Source organism: Hydra vulgaris, chromosome 14 (genome assembly GCF_038396675.1).
Source record: "Hydra vulgaris chromosome 14, alternate assembly HydraT2T_AEP".
In the NCBI taxonomy this organism is placed as follows: domain Eukaryota; kingdom Metazoa; phylum Cnidaria; class Hydrozoa; order Anthoathecata; family Hydridae; genus Hydra; species Hydra vulgaris.
In genome coordinates this window covers 9,552,984-9,573,327 of record NC_088933.1, presented here as the reverse complement: position 1 = coordinate 9,573,327, position 20,344 = coordinate 9,552,984, and the positions used below count along the sequence as shown (strand labels likewise).

The 20,344-nt window shown below is 28.1% G+C and overlaps 1 long non-coding RNA gene across 6 annotated transcripts; it reads right to left on the bottom strand.

Annotated features, from left to right (window-relative positions):
• Nucleotides 1–835: 835 nt before the first annotated feature.
• On the bottom strand, nucleotides 836–18,358 carry LOC136090666 (uncharacterized). 6 transcript variants are annotated; one of them, XR_010643616.1, is made up of 7 exons: nucleotides 18,289–18,358; nucleotides 10,451–10,474; nucleotides 10,277–10,297; nucleotides 8,766–8,913; nucleotides 7,069–7,153; nucleotides 4,141–4,197; nucleotides 836–4,058 (listed from the first exon to the last, which is right to left on the bottom strand). It is a non-coding gene; the product is annotated as an uncharacterized LOC136090666 (long non-coding RNA). The 6 variants fall into 6 exon arrangements; XR_010643615.1 differs by having other exon boundaries at nucleotides 8,805–8,913; XR_010643618.1 differs by lacking the exon at nucleotides 18,289–18,358 and adding an exon at nucleotides 16,426–16,472 and having other exon boundaries at nucleotides 8,805–8,913.
• Nucleotides 18,359–20,344: the final 1,986 nt, after the last annotated feature.

Sequence of the window (20,344 nt, the reverse complement as noted above, 5' to 3'; positions counted from 1 at the left end):
AGTTGTTTTAATCTATCTTTTATAAGCATTTGTGGACTTTGATGAAACATTTCATCCAATAAATCTTGAACATGAAAACTAAAATTAAAATCTCGTTTTGTTAGTATCGGTCAAAAATATTTTGTGTAATGGTAATATAAATTTTGCAATTCTAAGAGAGGCATTTTGTAATAAAACTGCAATAAAAGAAATGTGCGCGCTTGCATTGTTTAGAAATTATCAAAATTGAACAATTCTACAAAAAGTTATGGCATTTTGAGTACCGAATTTTTGATATATGGACTTCTTGAAGAAACTGTGATCAAATTCTAGGTTTTTTTAACTTAAAACGTCATAACCTGGTCAATTCTTATCGAAATACGTACAACTTGGTATCAAAAGATAGGTCTAACAAAGGGCAATATATATATATATATACAAAGGGTGTACAAAGGGCGCTAGAGGGGCGTCTACAAAACTTTTTATTATATTGAAAAATGTAGCTTTTTTAAAAGAAAATATTATTATTTAATTAAAATTCATAATTTTTATTTGTATTTTTTAATATATTCTAACAGGGTACCATCATATACTATTTGGATACTTTAGTTTGATAGGCTAGAAGTCCTTTGGGCTTCGGGCGCACCCTCTGACCCAATATCAAGATTATTACTTTGTATCTTCATATAAAAATGCATGCAATTTAGTATCAAAAGAAAGAAAGGTTTTAGGGATGAAAAAATGCGTGAAAAGGGTGCAAGAGGGTATTATTCGGATGCTATACACCTGTCACACCTTGGGTAGGGTGGGTTAAAATTTAAATATTATTTTTTTGTAATAATAAATAGTATTTATATAAAACACAAATTTTTCATAAAAAAATCAAACTCAACTAAATACAAAAATTAATATACAAAAGGATTATATACAAGTATCAACTTAATAAATATATACATTAGGGATATGACTTTTTAATTTTTTTTCAAATAAAATGTTTCCTGTATCATAAATCGATGAACTTTTACCTAAAATCATGAAAAAAGGCCCAAATAGCTTTCTGCAACAAAAAAAGGTCACCCCCAAAATAAAAATTTGATTTACCATTTTTATACATTCATTTTTGACCGATGTTTAATCTTAAGCTTAATTCTCAGCTTAATTCTATTTATTTCATTATTTTGTTATGAATTTATAAATATAACGCCACACGTTACCATGGCAACGAAACGGCCGTGTGCCGGCAAATACTTGGAATTGTTATGTGATGACGTCATTGTGTTACCACGGTGATATAGACGACTGTAACAGACTGTAGAAGATTATAGAACTTAGTAGAACATTCTGGAAGCTCTAAATAATTATATAAGCGAGCTGCTGTCAGAGCTCAGTGTTGATAATGTGAATAGTTCTATGAAGTACTCTGCGTGTAACTGAGCTAATAAGGAACTACTGTAGCGAACTAAAGACGCTGTAAGTGTACGAAGTATAAGTAGTTGTAGCATTATCGTTAGGATACGGACTGGATTATCGAACTGTTATCAACATTGACTGGATTATCGAACTATAATTGGATTACTATACAGTTAAAGTATTTTATTAATTAAACGACTTTATTAAACGGATATTTACGTTCAGCTATCCGTAAAGTCGTAACAATATTATATGATGTCTCACAAGAAAAGTCATACCACAGTAACAAAGAACAAGAAGACTTGGACTAAAAATTTGGTGAGATTTCAAGAGTCACACAGAAGAAGAGGAAGCGTGGCTGTAGAAGAACATTCACTCGATGAAAAATCCAGAATACCACTTCAATTGCAGATCGTAGGAAGATACCAGTTTCTCGGAGCATATGTTAAAGGAAGAAAAGAACGAATAGACCAAATTTCTAAGGAAATTACAAAATTGTGGGACAATAAACTGAATTTTCCACGTGTGTCTGATCAAGTGATAAGAGCAAAGCTTATGAAGGTGCTGAAGGTCTATGATGAATGTGTCAAGCGTGGAAAATATGATGTTCTCAATGCATTATTTGACATCACGAAAGTGAATGGCCAGTGGTTATCCTCGGAAGATAAACGTCTATACCACCTACAAAAAGAAAGTAAAGGACAGGTGGGGTACTCAACAGGACAAGTGGCAAGTAAAGAAACCATTCACCCTTCCAAGAGAAGGAAAGTCCAGTCTGGAACAGCAATACCTTCCACATCACAAGTCCTGTCTACCACAGACAGTGGTACTGAATCTGAAAACTGCAAAAGTAAGAGTGAAGATGATGAAGACGACGACGGTGATAAAGACGATGATGAGGACACTCAGAAAAAAACTAGAAAGCACTACAAAAGTAAATTTGCTGTAAGTATGGTTACATCAAGTGGAGTTTCCACAAAGAAAGCTGCTAAAATATGCAATGTATTATCACAACAAGGTATTGATATTCCAACTCCAAGTCAATCAGCAATTTACAAGTCCATATTCAAAGAGGCAGGTAAATTAAAAAAAGAAATGATACAACAACTTAAAATGGAACAGTGGTCCTTACACTTTGACGGCAAACGAATAGATGATAAGGAATATCAGGTAGTTGTACTTCAGAATGAAAGAACTGACGTGAAACTTGATGCACTGCGTTTAAAAGATGGCAAAGCTGAAACTGTTGCTGAAAAAATTGCCAAACTTATTGATGAATACAATTTGTGGAATTCAATTAAGATGATCATTACTGATACAACAAACGTCAATACTGGGAAGAGAAATGGAGTTGTTGTGAAGTTGCAACGTATGTTTAAATTAAAGGGTGTCACAATACCACAATTTATCGGTTGTCAGCATCACGTACTAGACAGGATTCTCCGTCTGGTGATGGACGAAGAACTTGGGGGTGATACCAAATCTCCAAACATTGAACACCCATTTGTGTCTGAACTGTTGAATAAGTATGATGAACTGAAGGATAAGTTTGTGAATGGAACTGTAGAAATTCTTGATAAATCAGGGTGGAGAGACGATATGAAGTTTTTGTACCATTTAACAAGAGTGTTTAGGTTCTATGAAGAACAAAGAAACTTCCCTCTGATTCACTTTCAGAACATTCCTAATATGAGCAATGCCAGATGGAACTCAAGAGCCATTCTCGCCATTCTGGCGTTCATTCTTATGCCTGAAGCGAGAAAGAATTTGGAGAAGGTTTGCAGGTTCATTTCATATGAGTGGGCAGAACATTGGTTTAGTAGTCAAAAGTACAATGACAATGACTTCAAGAATTTATCTGATGTATTGAAGCCTTACAAAAAGGCATTGCAGTCATTCAAAAATCACTGGAAGAAAGAGCCATCCGTCATCGACATACCACGAAGTAATCAGATAGCTGAACGTGCAATCAAGGTGATGCAAGACCTGTATGCTTCCTGCAGAAAGAAAGACAAACTGCAACTTCGATTCATTCTAAGTAATAAGCGCTAGACTCTTTATGAGACGTGAGCATCATGTGACCCATGTACTAAACACAGTAGGCCTATAGACACAGACAGTTATGTATATTGTTGTATTAGACGCTTTGATACTGTTAATTTTGTAATACTTGTATAAATATATATCACATAATGTTTTTTGTTATATCACAGTACATGTTGCATAAATAAATAAAATAACAACAGGAGTATGACTCTTACAACATCTTCAGCCTTTAATATTCATTTACTGTACAAAAGTGTACCTATTGAAAATTCGATTTTTTGGTTTTGGGGTGACCTTTTTTCAAAATATGTCAAAATGAAACATCTATTCGTTCTTTTTACATAAAAGTTCATTGAATTACGATACAGGCCTAGTAGGTTGCAAAAAAGTCATATCCCTAATATACATACACACTATACATACACCTATCAAGAAGTGTATATAGATTCAGCTAAGTGAATCTATATAAACTTATTAATTAGTATATTTATAGATGTTAATAACTACATTTCTGAATCCTCTGCCATCCCTCTTCCATCATCAGGCCCATATGCGGAAGGCCCTTTTTAATTTTGGCCCAGGTTGGCTTTGGCGCCAAACCAAGAAATCACTCCTAGACAAGTCTATATTTAAAACAAAAATATTAAATGAGTGTTTGAAAAATTAAAATGAAAGACAAAAATTAAAACACAGTAAAAAACTTACCAAGGAGGTCTTGGTTTTCACTCTGGGTGCAAGATGGCAATGATGACGTGGATGAAGCTGGTAAATTTAATTTAAAAAATTTTTAATATGAAATTAGTTTAATAAAAATTATAAAAAATAGTGTTCATTTAGTAAAAAACCATTTAAAAAAACAAATTTACGACATCATTAAGATATATCTGCCAAGTTCCTCCTTTTTGCGCCTCTTACCTCCTTTAGTGTCTAGAGTGTCTTTAGTGTAATAGAAAGTGAGAAATACCTTTTATATTGTCGCTTCAAGACAACTTGCACAGCATCAAGACAAGCAGAAGTCGTTTATTAAAGCTGGTTATCAATGAAGCTTATACGAGTGGTTAGCAATGGAGCATATATTGATTTTAAAATGTTAGGGGCAAGAGTATTCCCAAAAAAATCTGTTCTTCTGCAAAACTGAGCAGCTGTATTAGATTTACTATTTGTAATTATTAGCAAAACTTTTTTTCACTAACTGACTACCAGAAACATGATCAAAAGTTGCATCCTCACCTAAAACATAAAGCTTTTCCATTTAAGGCTCAGGAGGGAGTTTTCCAAACAATGCAAGCGCGCACATTTCTTTTATTGCAGTTTTATTACAAAATGCCTTTCTTAGAATTGCAAAATTTTAAATTTTACTGTTCCAACAGCGAGGAAATGTTTAAACTCACTGTAATGCTTGATAAAAATGCTTGATAAAAAACAATTATGAAAAAGTATATGAAGCCGATTTCCATGATATCTAGGATTAATACTTCGTAGTAGATCGTTTTCATTTAAAAAATTTACAAATTCTTTTGGATCACCTTTGACATCTATAAACCTCATTTTGTTCATGGCTAAAACAATTTTAACTGCAATTCAATCATTTCCAAATAACTAACAACTCTCACACTCAAAAGAACATTCAAGCGACATGAAACTGCACACTCAAGTGACATGAAACTGCAATTGTGTCAAGAGGGTGCAAATGGCAGTTCAGCTCATTCAAATTCTTGCCCCAGGTTGCACAAACTTTGCTTATAGTAAGATGGTTGACTGCAACTCTGTCTGCCATTGTGTTAGATATATTTTCAATAATTAAGTTATGACATTCATTAAAGCTACTTTGGTAAAAATTTGAATAAACAAATGCCATATAATCAATTGAAGTGCCTATATGACTTTCATAATCAAATGCTGTTCCTCCTGTTAACTGATCTAGAGCAAACACAAGACATTTATCTTAAGATGTTAAGTTAATGCTATTAATGTGGACACTTTCTTGTGTTGTAGCATCAAACCCAAGAGTAGGATTATTATTATGCATAGCCCACTCTGCTGCTTGCAAATCTGGAATACTGCCAAGTTCACAAGCTCTTTGCTCAACAGTACTTCGATGAGGAATATTATTAAAAATAACACCAATATAATACCTTATTTCACTCATAAGATATGGAATGTTACTTGTTGGTTATATTACACAACAGCATTTTATAAATTATTATTCTTATTTGTAATAAATATGTTTTTCCATCTTCTGGCATAATTACATTTCTTTCTTCCTTAATCTGGAGCAAATCATTCTCCAAACTAGCAATTACCCTGTTACTTGTAAAAAACAGCAGCATTATGCTTAGTTTTGAGTTGCCTTAACTTATGCTTTTCATTTAATTTCAATGCTTTTTTTTAGCTTTAAAGTGACGAATCTGCTAACTGTTATTTTATTTTTTTGTGTGTATTTTTTCAGATCTGGTATTTCTGCCCCTTAAAGCTTTAATTATTTTTTCTTTTTGTTTAACATTTTGTCTTAGAACACGTAATTGGTTTGGCATGCTGTTTAATTCAGCTTTTAAAAGTGTTAACTTGTTCCAACATTATTTGTAAAAGTTAGCTTTTTTTGTTTTATAGGGCCTAATTTCTCTCTAAATATATATTTAGTTATGTCTCATTCGCTATAACCTGCAGATGTTGATGTTCAACTATTTAAAGGAGATAAAACATTCATATTGGTATATGAAACATCTGAGAAGCCTGATGATAATACAATATTAGGCAAACTTGATATATGGCTTAAAAGAGGTTTATTGCAAAATTCATAAAAACGCTTACTGTCCTCAGTCCTGCTATAATTTCTAGACCAATTCAATGATTTATTCATGAGACTTCTAACCTGATTTTTACATGTTTCTATCTTAAAATGTCTAGTGACTTGTTGAGATGTTTTGAGAAACGAATCACTATTTTTTGTAAATAATAAAAAAATATGCCCATTTATACAAACCGTATTACACTCTGTATTAGAGTCAATGCCTATTTGCGGCAATTCAAAATTAGCAGTTAAATACTTTTTGCATTCACTATAAAACTCAAACTTTGTTTTTGGCACCATGATAGCAGAAAAAAGTTTAATTTTTATAAATAAAATATAATATATTTAAATAATGGTAAATATAATGACATTAAAATCCTCCTCACTGCAAGTGTATCGCATTATTGAAGCTTAAAAAGTTATCTAATTAGAGTATAATGTTAAGGTGTCTGAGTATGCTTTTTTTTGAATGAAATTTGGCAGGTTGTAAGAAAAAAGGTTATTAAAGGTGAGAAAATATATTAGAAAAAAGAACCAGCATTCCTTCGATATATACTTGATGTCCAAACAGCAACACAATTTTACCTAATTGGAGTAGAGTTTTAAAGTGTCTGAGTATGCTTTTTTTTCAAGGAAATTTGGCAGGTAGTAAAAAAAAAGGTTTTTAAAGTCGAGAGAACATATTAGAAGCAAGCAAACTTTTAACAACAAAAAATTCATAATAAATAAAATTTTAACTCAAAGAAATCCATGTAAAATTAAAGTTTCATAATTCTAGTATTCAAAAAATATCTATGTTTATACATATTTCTAAAAAATAACAGAGCAAAACAAGTTCATACCATGCAACTTTTCAACTAACTTGAAAAAGCGTGTCACAGAATTTGGCCAAAAAAACGGCTTTGTAAAATCCGGATTCACGCGTACCTAATAAAGAGTTTGAAATAGATTAAGTTATAAGTTATCAATTTAATTATTATTACATTAATATATTATTTCTTAGATTTTTTTAACAATTTGGTTTATATTTAGTTTAAATATATATGAAATAATAAACCAAAAAAATATTTATAATTCATTTATTTTTTATATAGATAATTATATCGAAAAGTGTATTTATAGTGTATGTATGTGTATATATATATATATATATATATATATATATATATATATATATATATATATATATATATATATATATATATATATATATATATATATATATATATATATATATAATGTTGTTGTATGATTTAGTATTAAAAATACTAAACTCTTGATCGTTGTAGAGTGCTCAATATTTAAGAGAATATATATTTTTTCAAAAACAGAGTGTTTTATACTTAAATTTTAGAAAAAATAATTTTCAATGTTCAACTTTCAAAGTTATGAGGTTTTTTGTAGCAAATTTTTGATATATGGATTTGTTGAGAAAACTGTGTTCAAAATTTAATTTTTCTTCACTTAAATTGCTATAACTTTGTTAATTCTTATTTAAATACTTATTACTTGGTATCAAAAGATAGGTGTAACAGTAGTCTACAAATTTATAACTGTCTCCACCTATCAGGCATTTTCTAGGAGCACACCGGTGGGTTACTTTTAGTTTGCATCTTAATCTTTAGTACTGGTAAATAAATATCAAAATATCAGTACTATTTTTACCATAAAATAAACAAAACAATATGAAGACAGCAATTTAAGGCGTCATTTTATTTAAAAAAAGTAGGTAAAAAAAAAGTAAAATCACCTTGAAGACTTATATTTTGCAGACATCTGTTCGCTGTTTCTTTTGATTAATTTTTAAAGAAATTGCAGGACATAAAGTTATGTATAGGTATGTGGATTGAAAATTTTAAATTGATCAAAGACTAGGTTGTTATGTATTATTGGAAAGGGCTTTTATGCTGTATTTTAAAGGTGAAAAAATTATTAAAATTAAATAATTCTACAAAAAGGTATGAGGTTTTTAGTAGCAAATATTTGATATATGGATTTGTTGAGAAAACTGTGGTCAAAATTTAATTTTTCTTCACTTAAATTGCTATAACTTTGTCAATTCTTATTTAAATACTTATTACTTGGTATCAAAAGATAGGTGTAACTGTAGTCTACAAATTTATAACTGTCTCCACCTATCAAGCATTTTCTAGGAGCTAGAGGGGGTACTGAACCACCACCTACATCTTAAAAAAATGCATAATTCTTTCAATAAAGAGTGTTTTTTTTTATTTTTTTATACAAAAAGTTGCTATAATTTTATTCCAGACCAACAACAATGATTGGTGTATATTAAAGTTGGTGGTGGATAAGTTGGTGATGGTTTAACACACCCTAATTTTAAAAATGTTTAACTCTCATGTTTCTATATTTAATAAAATAAGTGAAACTAGTATACAGTATAAAAAACATTAAAAAAATTGAATATTGACTTGTGGGAGGGGGTGTGTCCCCCAAATCCCAACATTAAAGAAAAAAAAAGGAAAGACAATAAATAAACCTTTACAATAACAATTATAATTATTTTAAAATGAGTTACCACTTTTAATAAATAAAAAAAGTGCATGCCCATTCTTACAGCAACTGCATGTTTCACCAGGTAATAAGAAGTGTGTATTTAAATACTCTTTAACTGCACCACGAACAAAAAAAAGATTGCTTTTTGGGCCCATTGCCGTCTAAAAAAACTATAAAGAAAGTCTTGTATAACTACCAATTAATAATATTAATTAACTTATAAACAATATAATACTTATATTACTAAAAATATTTTTAATAATAATAAATATTTTATTGTTATTGCATAAATAAAAAACACTATTAATACACACACACACACACAAATGCAAATGTATACTGACAATTTAAAACACGTGATAATATAAAGAAAATTCAAAAGATATATTGCAAATGTTTACATAAAAAGAAAAAATTGCTTTTAAAATACCTATAGTTAGAAATATAGTAATCATCAGTTATGTTTTCAATTTTAATAAAATCAATAAAATTTTAGAAACTATAAACAAGTCACACTAAAATAAATGGTAACTTTCACTTTTAAAATAAGATGAACTAGTGGAAATATTCAAACTAATATAAATACAAAAATACTTACTGCAATAAAAAACTTACTGCAAAAAAAAATTTTAGTTGCAGTCTTTATCTAATTGTATTAATTATTGTCAAATATCTTCTATTCTAAATATCTTAATAAATAATTTTTAATTTATGTTATCCATACAAAAAATCTTTATGTTTAGACTATTTTAGGGCAAAATATTGCACTTACTAATAAACATATTTTAACTGACATTTTAAATAAAAACAAAATAAACAACACAATTAAATATATTTCAATATATACAAATGAAAAATATAAATAACATGATTAAATAAAAAAATATTAATAACAAAATTAAATATATTTTAACATTTACAAATAAAAAAATAAATAGTTTAAGTTTAAAACTCAACTAAAGAAATAATTGTGTTTTCTTAAGAAAACACAATTATATAAAAAAAAAACACAAATAAACATAAGTTAAATAAAAATAAACATAAATAAATATAAATTTCAATATATACAAATGCTGGGGGATCCGCAATGCCTTTAGGAATTATAAAAACTGCAAAATCCACCAGCATTACTTCCTGGTGGTGTTTCGACTAGGTGATTACACCCATTACGTCCTCCTCTTCAATTCCTTCTTGCTTTTCCAGCACCCCTGTGAGGATGCAAACGAGCCCATTTTTAGTAAGGCTTGTCTTCATCCCCACAATGGATCCAATTTTTGTATGATTGACTAGTGGTGGATCCAGGGTGCTGGGACCTATAGATTTTGTAATCTTCATAGATAAGCAAATTTTTAATATATATATATATATATATATATATATATATATATATATATATATATATATATATATATATATGTATATATATATAACGCTAACATTTACTTATTACACAACAAACAAAGAGATAATGTTGTAAATGGTCAACATAAACTAAATTAATTATTAAACTGTATAACATTTAACTTGACTTACTAAGGGTATTTTCAAACTGGTCTACAAAAAGAAAAAGTAAACAAAAATCAACTACAATTAATGATTAAAATTTAAACCATAAAAAAATAAATAAATAGGTGCAGGCGATTGTTCATAAAAATTTACAAACTAAAAAGACTTTACAAAATAAAATAAATTTACAAAAAGACTTACTTAATTTTAGATTGGAACGTTCATCTAAATAATGAGTTAAATAAATGTGTTAAATTGTAAATTAATGCAAATTTTCTTAAATAGACTATTGATTTTTAATGTTACTTGAAAATCAATCAAATTCAATTTCAATATTAATAATAACAATTATGACTGGCTAATATCCTTCAAACAAAATATATAATTTAAAATTTTATATATTGCAATTTACTCTCTTGAAGAAACTTTGATATTGAATCACCTTCAAATAAAACAATAGCCAAGAAACATTTAAAGTAAGGAAATTAATTTAAAACAATTATAGCAAGTTATATATTTGAAATAAAAAAACCAATTAAAGAAAAACACATTTAACTAGTGTTATCAACCATTTTGATTGTCATAGCTTATAAACTAAAAAAAAAAAATTCTTTCAAATATTATTTAATTAAAGACCAATTCAAAACTTACAAGAAGGTGGCAAATAAAACTAAAGTTAAAAAAATGAAATAATCAAATTATCAAACATTTATTTGGAATGTAGACTATAAAGATTTTGAAAAGTTCTAATTAATTTACTTACTGGTGGTAGCATGTCACATGATAGAGCCGAAAATATTTATCCTCGAAAATATAACCGAAACCGAAAAATTTAGAACCGAAAAGTATACTTTCATTGTAGGATCGAATTACAAAAGCCTTTCTTGCGTCGAATGTTTTAGAACCGAATTTTACAACCGAATTAATTTAGATTGAATTACAAAAATCTTTCATTTTTTATTTTACTTTAATTCAAAAACTTTATTTCACGACTTTCGATTGATAATTTGATCGAAATTTTTTCGGTTCTAAACACAATTATGACTTTAGATCGAAAATTCGACTGAAATTATTTCGGTTCAAATTTTTTCGTGAATATTTTCGGTTGTGTAATAAATTTCTCATATTCGGTTCTAAATTGAAATTTACGAATCGGTTGAATCATAGGACGCCGGTCGTAGCAGCTGTAGACAGTACGATAAAAGAAAAAAAAAGCAAAGCAATCTGCTATTGCTTTGAAAAATGATAACTTTTAAATTTACCTGAGATCGTGCAGATCAAACTAAAGATTACATTAAAGAGGTGAAAAAATAATGTGGGAAAACAGTGTGAAAGTTATTAAAGAATATTTAAAAGCTTTTTCTCTGTTACACTTAAATAAGTTTAAGATTGTTATAGGAGATACTTATAAGTGAATATATAAGGTTCAGTTTACATAAAATAAAAACAAAAAATAAAATAGAAATCTGGTCTTTTTGTAAATTTATTAATTTTAGGGTTTTTTTTTTTCTAAATATAATTATGCTGTAATTATTATTAATGCAATAATGCTCCTAAAACTTAAGAGTATTATTGCATACTAAATAATATCAACATTACACTGATATATATATATATATATATATATATATATATATATATATATATATATATATATATATATATATATATATATATATAAAGGTGTCCCAAAAAACAACATTTTTGAAAAATATATGCAGAGACCCCCTTAATGTATTTTATCTAATACAAAAACATTAGATTTAAAATTTTTTGAATAAAAAATATTTAGGAGTCCCTAATATTTTGAAAAAAAAGTTTTTTTAAAGTATGTCTACCTGGTACTCAAATGAAGAAAAATTATATAAATATTTCAAAAATAATATTTTATTTGTAAAAATTTTAACTTATTTATCAAAATTGTCAAAAAATACATTAAAAATGCAATTTTTTGTTTTTTGTTAAAAAAAACGTAATTTTTCATATAATAAAACGAAAAATAACAATTCTATATTTGAAATCTATATTATTTTTGAAATTTTTATATAATTTTGCTTCATTTGAGTACCAGGTTGACATATTTAAAAAAAAATTTTTTTTGAAAATATTAGGGACCCATTAAATATTTGAGGGTCTTGAGGGACCCCTTAAAATATTTTTTGTTCAAAAAAATTTTAAATCTAGTGTTTTTGTATTAGATAGAACACATTAATGGGGTCTCTGCATATATTTTTCAAAAATGTTGTTTTTTGGGACACCCTAATATATATATATATATATATATATATATATATATATATATATATATATATATATATATATATGTATAAATACATGTATATATATATATATGTATATGTATATATAATTAAACATATAACATAAATAATTACTAAATTAACCTAATAACATTCAACTTGTTTGTACCCCCTCATACCACCCACTACGGAAATCAGAAAAACAGAAATAAGGTACCAAAACAGCTCACTTTTATATCTGCTCAATAATAATTTTTGATGAAATTTGGTAGGTAGATAAAAAATATATGTAAAAAATTATCTGGGTAGGTTTGCAAACTATCTGAGCATTCCTTCAACATTAATTTAATGTGAGAACAACAAGCAATATTTTTTTTTTACCAATAAAGTCAATACAAAAATTACCAACATAAATGTTACGTATAAAACAAGTTAAACTATTCTTTTATTCGAAAATAATCTAAGTTTAGTTATGTTTTTAGTTATGTTTCTAAAAAGGAATACCATAAAAAAACGCTCGCCTGATGCTACCTATAAAAAAAGGTTCAAAAAATGTGGCACAGAATTTTAGCACAATTTTCAGTTCCGTAAAACACGGAACTGAAAATTGTGCTAAAATTCCGTGTTCCCATATATATATATATATATATATATATATATATATATATATATATATATATATATATATATATATATATATATATATATATATATATATATATATATATACAAAAATAGAGGCATAACATTAGAGGTTATGTTTGACAAAGCTAGTGTAATGTCTTTAAAGCAAAATAACACTAACTCAATATCTGCATGTATCTTAAAACCAACATTAGCAACTACTAGTAGTATAAATCCAACTTTTCAAAAGTCTAATTTTAATATCACAATCAATAAACATTCAATAAAAGCACTTATTGATAATGGAAGCTCTGATAGCTTTATTCACCCTAAACTAACCAGCCAACTCTCTCTCAAAGTATTATCAACTCACAGCTCAGCTCAGTTCAAATGGCATCAACTTTGTCAATCCCTATTGTTGAGATTTGTTTAGTTGACATAAAAATTCATGACTTAAACTATCCCAATGTAAGACTACATATTATGGACAATTTGTGTTCTTTTGAGTTTCTTTGAGGGTATTGATTTACAGTCGAAAACCTGGCATCTGACTGTAAACCAATAGCCTCAAAATCTTGCCTCTACAGTGCTAAAGACAGAAAATTTATTAGCTCTGAAGTACAACGCCTTTACAAAGTAGGAATTATTGAACCTTCAATATCACCATGGAGATCACAAGTCGTTGTAGCAAAAAAGAAGAGATCAAAAAAGCGCCTAGTCATAAACTATAGTCCAACTATCAATTGTATAACATTTCTTAATGGCTACCCTCTACCACGAGTAGTTGAACTTGTAAACAAAATTTTGCAGTATTGATATTTTAGCACCATTAATTTGATATCAGCCTATCACCAGATTCCAATTAAACAAGATTGCCTGTCTGCATTTGAAGCTGACAGAGGTTTACGTCAGTTCACGCTTATGCCTTTTGGTGTGACAAACAGAGTAACTCAATTTAAAAAAAAAAAAGGACAATTTTATTGCTGATGAGATATTGAAAGATACTTTTGCTTGTCTTGATAATTTGACAATCTGTGGAAAAACGCAAAAGAAACATGACTACAACCTTAAAATGCTTCCTTTTAGCTGCTAAAGCAAAGAATTTAACTTACAACATCAAAAAATGTGAAAAAATCAAGACCACTTCTAATGAAACTCCTCATGTAGATGAGGTATTCCTAATGGAAGCAAACCCACAATATGCGCTTATTAAGCATGCCAACGGTCGTGAATCTACAGTTTCTATTCATCACCTCGCACCACTAACTTAAGACTCACCTACAGTTAACTTACAGTTAAACACCGAATCTAAGCTCATTGGAAAAATCTACTGCATATCTGTTACAAGAACCAGATGAGACTGCAAACTAGTTACAAAAACCAGATGAGACTGTGTCATTGGATCGTCTTACACATCCATTGAATCTCGACCTGCCATGTTCAATAAGGTTGGAAATAATATTTTCATAAGACAATCAACTTGAAAGCTCACGGCTCTAAATCGGTTGGATCTTTGAACAATGGACTGCTTAAAACTTTAAGATGTCAGGGAGAATGTGATGAAATTGATCATTATTATTATTGTTGTTTTGTTAATTTTCTTCTTATTGTTTTAGGTAATAAAAAGTTAAAAAGAAATAATTCAGTTATTGTTATTTATCATTTGAGTCTATAACAAGCTAAAAAAATCTTTCGAATAATTTTCCGCAGAATAATAACTACTTAATTCAATTTGAGTAGCCAGTTTATGTAGGTTAAATATTTTGCTTAAAATATTCAACTGAAAACGACAGGTTTAATGCAATGTTTTTTTGCGTCCCGTAAGTAACAGAGCATATAATCAACTATAATTCCTAAACTTATATTATTTGAACGAAATTTCAGTATACAGGAAAATAAATAAATGATTTTGGGATGATTCATATATAAACATCTAATCAATATATAAACCTCTAACCTCTTAAAATAAAAAAAATGTATCTTAAAATGTGACATTGCAAAAATCAAAATATCCTGTAACAACAGTGCAATGCTGTTTCTCTAATGTATAAGATCATAAGCATTTTCTTTGTTTAACTGTTGCTTTTTCATGTCATCTGTAACTTTTTCTCCTGAAACTCTCAATTCTGGTCGCTAATACATATCATCTGCGCCTTTAAACCACCTTAATCTTCCCTTATGCACCTATCAGATACACTCACTATTCCTAATCTCTATATAAGATCACTTCTTTTCTTGCTTTTAGAGTTGCACCGCACATCTATTTGATTGTTCCCTTTTCAATTCTTTCCAATTAGTGGACATCATAAGATGGACATCACCTTTATTGCATATGTTTCTCTGCTACGCATCATTATAATCTGGACTCACATAGTGAATATCTTTTCTTTATTCTTTAATAATACACTTCTTGCTGTTAGAAGTAGAGATAATTCTCTGAAACTCAGACAATACTTTCTCATCGTAATTGTATGTCGCAGAAGTAATATATATATATATATATATATATATATATATATATATATATATATATATATATATATATATATATATATATATATATATATATATATATATATATCACTATATAATATATAGTGATATATTTCTATAATTATATATCATATAGTGATATAAATGTATTCTATTTTATAAAATACATTTAAAATTATTATATATATATATGTGTGTGTGTGTATGTGTGTGTGTCTATATATATATATATATATAGTGCTACTGTTATTATATCCTTATCAATACTAATTAACAGATTAAATAATTAAAAACAAACACATTTTGAAAACATCAAGTTGAAATACTTTTTCCGTAATTCGTATAAGCTATTCCAAGGGAGTTAAAATATTATAGGTTAATTTGTTTCGCCGACAGGGGTTAATTTATTTCAAGGGGTCAAATTTATTTCAATTTTCGAAATAGATTACCTCCCAGGTATAGTATGTAAACTTATCCTCTTTCTTATAATAAATTACAATATTTCTAGGGGTTATATATACCCTCGTTATTCAAGTAATATAAAAAACCGTATATATAAATAAGGTATACCTTATTTTTCTTTTTTAAGACGCAAGAACACATTACATTGAAGTTTTATTATTTGTTTGTTTTTTTAACGGTTTTTTATATTACTTGAATAACGAGGGTATATATAACCCCTAGAAATATTGTAATTTATTATAAGAAAGAGGATAAGTTTACATACTATACCAAATGTTTCAACTTAATTAAATTTTATAAAAGCTTATCTAAGATGTTAACTTTTAAAAATTATATTACCATCCAGGATAATTTTTTATGCTACAGGTAGTGAACGGAAACTTTCGGCTTCGGCCGAAATTTCGACCGAAGTTTCGGGCGAAACCGAAACCGAAATTTCTGCTTCAACAATTTTTTTACTTTTCCTGTTTGGGCCGAAATTTCGGTTTAAACCGCAACCGAAATGAACCGAAACTTTTATAAGGTTTTTTTTTAAGTTTTAATTCAGAGTGGGATCATGACGGTTTCCTAATTGTAATTGTTTGTTAGTAAATTAATTTTTAATTATAACAATTGTAGAAATTTTAATTGAAATCACGTTACATAATAGTTTTAAGTTACTATTCTCAAATCATTCTTAAAATGAATTAACATTTAAGTAAAGCAACCCAAACCAATAGTTTCATCAAAAGTTTCTCAGTGCTAAATTTTACAAATGGAAAATAATCGATAAAAAACTGGTTTATGGAATCATTTTACCGTGACTGCTAGTGATTTCAAATACGGAACTTGCAATATCTGCAATTTGAAAATATCTCGGGGATCGCACAATCCAAAACTTCAATCACTTAGCGAACTTTTATCACATCACATTTCATCACATTTAAGAAGTCGTTTACTCTAAACAATCTTCTAACTGAAAAAGCAATTTTCAATAATCAAGACATTCTTTCAAATGAAAGAAACAGACTTTGGCCAGAAAACATGAAAAAGAAGTATTCCGCAGAGAAAATACTTCAATTATTACCTTTAATTATTGAAATGTCTTGACATATTATAGTTTTTATCAAACTATGTTTCATAGTGATTGCTTAGATATATGTAAAATAGTTTTTTTTTGCTTTAATTCAAAGATCATAAAAGGCTCAGGGATTTTAAGCATTATTTTTCAAATTTCGGCCGAAATTTCGGTTTTGGTTTCGGCTACGGCTTCACTGAACCGAAATTTCGGTATTTACGATTTCGGTTCAAATTTCGGTTTCGGTCAATCACTAGCTACGGGAGTTAATTTATTATAGGGTTTAATTTATTTCATAACACCGCGGTGTCAGCCGGTGCACCGGTTGAGTAAAAAAAAGCAATTACTTTTACTCAGTAATTGGTCAGCTTTACGTTATTAAAAACTTTAGCAGGTTTTTTCAAACTTTAATCACGTAAAGCTGAACAACTCAGTGTTTTTATAGCTTTTCGTGAATAAAAATTTGAGCAAGTTTGCTAAATATTTTATTCACGTAAAGCTAAACAATTACTACAAAAACGCTGAGTAAAGGCAATTGGTTTTTTTTATATTATTTTATTATATATTGTTATATTTTATTATATATTATATAGCAATTATTTTTTTTCACCCGGTCTCATATGTGCGACTTAATGCGGCCTAGTGATTTTCTGCTTGTGTAAAAGTTAGTGTTAAAGAAAATGTTTCGCATTTTAAGGGGTTTTATTGAAAAATACTTTGAGAAAAAGCAAACATAAAAAACAAAATTTTCATATTTTTTCTTCTTATTTTAATATATGATGTCAATGGACTAACATAAACCATTTAAAAATTAAATTTCGTTTTTATTTAATTTTTTACATGTTCAACATTACTTGAAATGTAAAATATTTCGATTTTTGTGGTAAAATTGATATACTTAACTCAAAAATCATATCAGGAAAAAAAAAAATCAGTTTTAGAGTGCAAGGGGTCTCTAGATAACGAGGGGCAGAGGTTTTAGGGGGCCTGTTTGAAAACTTAATGACAGGTTTTTTTCGGGGGCATTTAACCCACTAGGCACGACACTGTTTTATCTTATACAATAATAATAAATTAATAGTCATTAATAAACAATAAAAAAATAAAAATATTTAAAAATCTGTTGAAAATAACTAAAAGCTTACTTCCACGAACTATTTTTCTTGCTCACTTTTAATTTAAACTATTTGAACCAAATTTTTTTTTTAAAACAAAACATTATTTCAAAGCAAGATTTATAATATTATGAACACTGCAATGATTATTTGCAAGTTCGATTTTAACTTTTAGAAGCACATGAATACGCTCTATTTACGAACTAAAAGTTAAGTGTTTTGTAAACGACTTTAAATTTCATTTTAAAATGTTAAAATCCTAAAAATTAAAACTTTCGTTTTTTACTGAAATTTTTTTCCTTACTGAATTTCTAAAAAATAACAAGACAGAAATTTCGGTATCGGTGTTGGTATCGGTGTCGGTTTAAATTGAAATTTAACCAAAGCCAAAACCGAATTTCGGTCAATCACTAGTTCGAATTGCTGTTCAAAACTTATCTAATCAACTTTTTTTTTGTGCAAAATCTTTCGTTAATGAATGTCTTAAAACTGCTATCGATACATTTTTTATCTTTTTATTAAAATATGTCATAGCTCAAATGAGGTTTTTTAATTATATTTTTTTAAGAATTTTTTTTTAAATGATGCCGTTAAAACTGCTTTTAAGCAATAAATGCATGATAACCCCGAAGAACACCGGCTTGGATCCAGTTGTTCTGGTTACCCGGGATACCACTTGATCTTGTAGTATATATTTTTTCTATTAATTTGCTTCATATCTAATAATAATATTTTTGATTAATTTATCTCAATAAATGAACAAGAATCCGTGAAATAAGAGTTTTTTTTATTAGATTAAAAAATTTATTCACAATTTAAAACATTTAGAAACATTTTTTATTCATTTTTTATTTTAATTAACTTAATAATTAAAAAAGTTTTTAATAAAAATTTTAATTAGACTTTATTATTAAAAGCTTGCTATTTTTGTTTTTTTTACAGGATCGGAGTTAAAATAATGTACGTTGTCTTCTTCTTCTCTCGCTATAAGTTTTAGAGTTTTATTAATCTCTTCTGCAGCATCAGCAAAAATAGAAATCAGGTGTTCAGTATCTGTGTCAAAATTGCATTTTTCAATGATGTATTTCATTTTTCCTTCGATTCGCCATGCTTTATGACGAGCAAACTCCAACGAAGCAATATTTTCATGATCATACATAAGATATGTAGAATATCGAGTAGGGTCCGGTTGAAAAACGTTTAAATTACAAAATGATGTTACCATAGAAATGCGAGGATCACGAGCTTCAATAACTCCTTTGACTCGATGAAGTATTTTTGAACCATGTAAAAAGATTCCGTGTCCAGGTTGAAGATTTCCTATTGTTACAACAAGATCTTCTGGAATCTCAACTGTCTGTGAATTATTGGCAACCATTTCGGTTGCATCAGGTACTTTCAAAACTTGCAGTTCACCCCCAACCATACCACTCATATCACTTAGAATGACAATAAGAACATAATCAACACTATCTACATGCCAAGAATCAACAAGTTTTTTTCCTGTTAAAGAAATGTTTGTATGTCCCATATTCATAGAAATAGGGTGAACTCCTAGTTGCTGCCCAGCTAGTTTTGAACACAAATCAATTATGTCTGAGGATTCTGAATACTGTTTTACTGCATTACTTAGATATCCCAAACCACGAAGTAGTGATGGAGTTCTCGGTGTACTTTGTATGCGAAATTTGGCTTCTCTGTCAACTATTGATCGAAATTTCTGAACACCAGCATCAGATAAAACACGAAATGGCTCTGTATAAGCTAAATCAAAACCTTTTTCATTATTAAAATTATATGGATAAAACACTTCTTTAAATTCTGGCTTGGTACGCAAAGTTACTTTTTTTGGAGGCTCAATTTGCATATCTTCAGGTAAAAACTGGATATTATCAGTAACAAAGCTGTTAGGTAAATCATTAACCATTTGAGGAACTTGATTATAATAAACAGGTTGTGTGTTCATGTTGCAAAAGCTAATATATATATATATATATATATATATATATATATATATATATATATATATATATATATATATATATATATATATATATATATATATTTATATATAAATTTGTAAATA